Source organism: Heptranchias perlo, chromosome 2, assembly GCF_035084215.1.
Source record: "Heptranchias perlo isolate sHepPer1 chromosome 2, sHepPer1.hap1, whole genome shotgun sequence".
Lineage (NCBI taxonomy): Eukaryota > Metazoa > Chordata > Chondrichthyes > Hexanchiformes > Hexanchidae > Heptranchias > Heptranchias perlo.
The window spans coordinates 72,426,451-72,432,450 of record NC_090326.1 but is presented as its reverse complement, the minus strand read 5'-3'; positions in this window follow the sequence as shown (position 1 = coordinate 72,432,450).

The following is a 6,000-nucleotide window of genomic DNA, read 5'->3' as shown; positions in this document are numbered from 1 at the left end:
TAAGATCATGGCTCATAATCTACTTCAACTCCACTTTCCTGTCCTATCCCCATATAGAATCACAGAAGGACGCCATTAGGTCCATTGAGTCTGCACCGGCTCTCTGCACGTGCAATCCAGCTAGTCCCACTCCCCGCCCTATCCCCATAACCCTGCACATTTTATCGTTTCAAGTACTTATCCAGTTCCCTTTTGTAGGCCATGATTGAATCTGCCTCCACCACCCCCTCAGGCAGTGCATTCCAGATCCTAACCACTGGCTGCGTAAAAAAGTTTTTCCTCATGTCACCTTTGGTTCTTTTGCCAACTACCTTAAATCTATGCCCTCTGGTCCTTGACCCTTCTGCCAATGGGGACAGTTTCTCTCTATCTAGATCCTTCATGATTTTGAATACCTCCATAAAATCTCCTCTGCACCCTCTCTGAGGACTTCATGTCCTTCCTAAAGAGTGGTGCCCAGAACTGGACACAATACTCCAGTTTTGGCCGAACCAGTGTTTTATAAAGGTTCATCATGACTTCCTTGCTTTTGTACTCTATGCCTCTATTTATAAAGCCCAGGATCCCGTATGCTTTTTTAACCGCTTTCTCAACCTGCCCTGCCACCTTCAGTGATTTGTGCACATATACCCCCAGATCTCTCTGTTGCAGTTAACCTTTTAGAATTGTGCCCTCTAGTTTATATTCCTCTCCTTATTTTTCCTATCAAAATGCATCACCTCGCATTTTTCTGCTTTAAACTTCATCTGCCATGTGTCCGCCCATGCCACCAGCCTGTCTATATCCTCTTGAAGTCTATCACTATCCTCCTCACTGTTTACTACCCTCCCAAGTTTTGTGTCATCTGCAAATTTAGAAATTGTGCCCTGTACACCCAAGTCCAAGTCATTAATATACATCAAGAAAAGCAATGGTCCCAGCACTGACCCCTGGGGATCACCACTCTATACCTCCCTCCAGTCCGAAAAACAACCGTTCACCACTACTCTCTGTTTCCTGTCATTTAGCCAATTCTGTATCCATGTTGCTATTGCCCCCTTTATTCCATGGGCCGCAGTCTTAATAGCAAGCCTACCATGCAGCACTTTATCGAACGCTTTTTGAAAATCCATATACAGCACATCAACTGCATTGCCCTCATCTACCCTCTCTGTTACCTCATCAAAAAACTCTATTAAGTTGGTTAAACATGATTTGCCTTTAACAAATCCATGCTGGTTTTCCCTAATCAATCCACACTCGTCCAAGTGACTTAATTCTGTCCCGGATTATTGTCTCCAAAAGTTTCCCCACCAGAGGTTAAACTGACCGGCCTATAGTTGCCGGGTTTATCTTTACACCCTTTTTTGAACAAGGGTGTAACATTTGCAATTCTCCAGTCCTCTGGCACTACTCCCATATCTAGGGAAGTTTGTAAGATTATGGCCAGCACCTCCACAATTTTCCCCCTTACTTCCCTCAGCATCCTAGGGTGCATCCCATCTGGACCAGGTGACTTATCTACTTTATTCAACTAGCCTTTCTAGTACCTCTATCAATTTTTAGCCCATCCAGTATCTTGACTATATTTTCATTTACCGAGACTCTGGCAGCATCTTCTTCCTTTGTAAAGACAGATGCAAAGTATTCATTTAGTACCACAGCCATGCCCACTGCCTCCATGAGTAGATCTCCTTTATGGTCCCTAATCAGTCCTACCCCTCCTCTTACTACCTGTTTACTGTTAACATGTCTGTAGAAGACTTTTGGATTCTCTTTCGTGTTGTCTGCTAGTCGATTCTAATACTCTCTCTTTGCCCCTCATATTTCCTTTCTCACTTCCCCTCTGAACTTTTTATATTCTCTCTGGTTCTCACTTGAGTTATCAACCTGACATCTGTCATATGCCCCTTTTATCCGCTTCATCTTATTCTCAATCTCCTTTGTCATCCGGGGAGCTCTGGCTTTAGTTGCCCTACCTTTCTCCCTCGTTGGAATGTATCTTGTCTGTACCCAAATCATCTCCTTTTTAAAGGCCGCCCGCTGTTCAATTATAGTTTTGCCTGCCAATCTTTGATTCCAATTCACCCGGGCCAGATCTGTTCTCATCCCATTGAAATTGGCCCTCCTCCAATAGAGCATTTTTACTTTAGAGTGGTCAGAGTCCTTTTCTATAGCTATTCTAAACCTTATGATCTCTCTCTGACAGTCTCTCAGGGTCGAGGATGACTTGGTGGAAGATGCCTGTGCGTGGATTCTTTTAATGTGGGGTGTTCGTTGCGCACCAACCACCACATGGTCCCAGCAGAGCAAAGTCTTGGCCCAATGGCAGGGAAATCCGAGACGACTGGAGACCAGGCTCTGCTGTAGGACGGGGACAGTGCAGCACTACACTGGAGTGTCAGCCTAGATTTTTGTGCTCAAGTCTCTGGAGTGGGACTTGAACCCACAACCTTCTGACTCAGAGGCGAGTGCTACCCACTGAGCCACAGCTGACACTAAACCTTATGATACTATGATCGCTGCTCCCTATATGTTCCTCCACTGACACTTGCTCCATTTGGCCCATCTCATTCCCTAGAATGAAGTCCAGCAATGCCACCTTCCTTGTTGGGCCAGAAACATACCGGTCGAGAAAGTTATCCTGAACACATTTCAAAAATTTCTCCCCTTCTTTGCCCCTTATATTATTGTTATCCCAGTCTATATTAGGATAGTTGAAACCCCCCGTTAATACTATTCTATGGCTTTTGCACCTCTCTGTAATTTTCCTGCAAATTTGCTCCTTCTTATCCTTCCCCCTAGTTGGTGGCCTATAGAATACACCCAGTAATGTAATGGCACTTATATTGCTCCTTAACTCTAACCAAATAGATTCTGTCCTTGACCCCCCTAGGACATCCTCTCACTCCAGCATTGTAATATTGTCCTTAATCAAAACTGCCAACCCCCTCCTTTCTTTCCTTCTCTATCTTTCCTGAACACTTTGTATCCAGGAATATTTAGAACCCAATCCTGCCCTTTTTTGAGCCAGGTCTCCATTATTGCCACAACATGGTATTCCCATGATTCTGTTAGTGTTCAAATATCCATCGATCTCAGTCTTGAATATAAGCTTCCACAGCTCCCTGGGGTAGAGAATTCCAAAGATTCATAACCGTCTGAGTGAAGAAATTTTTCCTCATCCGAACCCTTATCTTGAGATGATGCCCTCTTGTTCTAGACTCTCCAGCCAGGGAAACAGCCTCTCAGCATCTACCCTCTAAGAATTTTATACATTTCGATGAGATCACCTCTCATTCTTCTAAACTCCAGAGAATATAGGTCCTTTCTACTCAACCTCTCCTCAAAGGACAACCCACTCATCCCAGGAATCAATCTAGTGAACCTTCGTTGCACCCCCTCTAAGGGAAGTATATCCTTCCTTAGGTAAGAAGACCAAAGCTGTACACAGTACTCCAGGTGTGATCTCAACAGAGCCCTGTGTAATTGCAGCAAGACCTTCTTACTCTTATACTCCAACCCCCTTGCAATAAAGGCTAATATACCATTTGCTTTCCTAATTGCTTGCTGTACCTGCATGTTAACTTTCTGTGATTTATGTACAAGAACACCCAAATCCCTCTAACTACCAACATTTCTTAGTCTCAGCTTTTAAAAAAATAATCTGCTTTACTATTCCTCCTACCAAAGTGGATAATTTCACATTTCCCCACGTTACACTCCATCTGCTACCTTCTCACCCTGTCTATATTCCTTTGCAGACTCTGCGTCCTCCTCACAGCTTACTTTCCCACTTAGCTTTGTATCGTCAGCAAACTTGGATACATTACACTTGGTCCCCTCATCTAAGTCATTGATATAGATTGTAAACAGCTGAGGTCCAAGCACCGATCATTGTGGTACTCCACTAGTTACAACCTGCCAACCCGAAAATGACCCATTTATTCCTACTCTATTTTCTGTCCATTAATCAATCCTCAATCCACACTAATATATTACCCCAATCCCATGATCCCTAATCTTGTGTAACAACCTCTTGTGTGGCACCTTATTGATGCCTTTTGTAAATCCAAACATACTACATCCACTGGTTCCCCATTATCAACCCTGCTAGTTACATCCTCAAAAAACTCTGATAGATTTGTCAAAGATGATTTCCCTTTCATAAAATAGCATTGATTCTGCCTAAACATATTATGATTTTCTAAGTGCCCCGTTATTAAGTCCTTATTAATAGATTTTAGCATTTTTCCTACTACTGATGTCAGGCTAACTATAGTTCCCTGTTTTCTCTCTTCCCCTCCCCCCCCCGCCCTTTCTTGAATAGTGGGGTTACATTTGCTACCAACGAGAGTCTAACCACCTCCCCTTGACATTCAAAGGCATTACCATCGCCGAATCTCCCACAATCAACATTCTGAGGGTCATCATTGACCAGAAACTTAAGTGGTCCAGCCATATAAATATTGTGGCTACAAGAGCAGGTCAGAGGCTGGGTATTCTGCGGCGAGTGACTCACCTCCTGACTCCCCAAAGCCTTTCCACCATCTCCAAGACACAAGTCAGGAGTGTGATGGAATACTCTCCGCTTGCCTGGATGAGTGCAGCTCCAACAACACTCAAGAAGCTCGACACCATCCAGGACAAAGCAGCCCGCTTGATTGGTAACCCATGCACCACTTAAACATTCACTCCCTTCACTACCGGAGCACTGAGGCTGCAGTGTGTACCATCCACAGGATGCACTGCAACAACTCGCCAAGGCTTCTTCGACAGCACCTCCCAAACCCGCGACCTCTACCATCTAGAAGGACAAGGGCAGCAGGCACATGTGAACAACACCACCTGCACGTTCCCCTCCAAGTCACACACCATCCCGACTTGGAAATATAGCACTGTTCCTTCATCGTTGCTGGGTCAAAATCCTGGAACTCCCTTCCTAACAGCACTGTGGGAGAACCTTCACCACATGGACTGCAGCAGTTCAAGAAGGCGGCTCATCACCACCTTCTCAAAGGCAATTAGGGATAGGCAATAAATGCTGGCCTTGCCAGCGACGCCCACATCCCACGACGAATAATTTAAAAAAACCTTCCAATCCACAGAGATCGTTCTAGAATCCAGGGAATTCTGGAAGATCAAAACCAATGCACCCTCTATCTCTGCAGCCACCTCTTTTAAAATCCTAGGATGTAGGCCATCAGCTCCAGGGGATTTGGCGACTTTTAGTCCCATTAATTCTTCCACTACTGTTTTATAAAGATTTAGCATAACTTAATTGCTTTTATATTCTATGCCTCTATTAATGAAGTCCAGGACCCCATAAGTTTTTTTTAAAAAAACAACTTGTTCTGTCACCTTCAAAGATTTGTGTATGTGCACCCCTAGGTATATTCCTGTACCCCTTTAAAATTGTACCATTTAGTTTATATTGCCTCTCTTTTTTCCTACCAAAATGCATCACTTCACACTTCACTGCATTAAATTTCATCTGCCATGTGTCTGCCCATTTCACCAGTCTGTCTATGTCCTCCTGAAGTCTGTTACTTTCCTCCACATTGTTTCCTGCCTTTCCAAGTTTTGTGTCATCTGCAAACTTTGAAATTATGCCCTCTAATCCAGGTCACTAATATATATCAAAGAGTAGTGGTCCTCATACCGACCCCTGAGGAACACCACTGTATACTTCCTTCCAGTCTGAAAATCAACTGTTCACCACTACCCTCTGCTTTCGATCCCCTGGCCAATTTTGTAATCACGTTGTCACTGTCCCTTTAATCCCGTGGGCTTTAATTTTGCTAACAAGTCTATTATATGGCACTTTATCAAATGCCTTTTGAAAGTTCATATACATATCAGAGTCCCATGTGACAATTTGTGCCTGCAGCTCACCAACCTTATTTACCATGCTACGTGCATTTACGCAAATGCACTCCAAACTCGTCTTAGACTGCCTTGCATTTGCCCCCTGTCTGATCCCTCCTATTTCTGAACTATTCTTTACTCTAGTGCTATTTG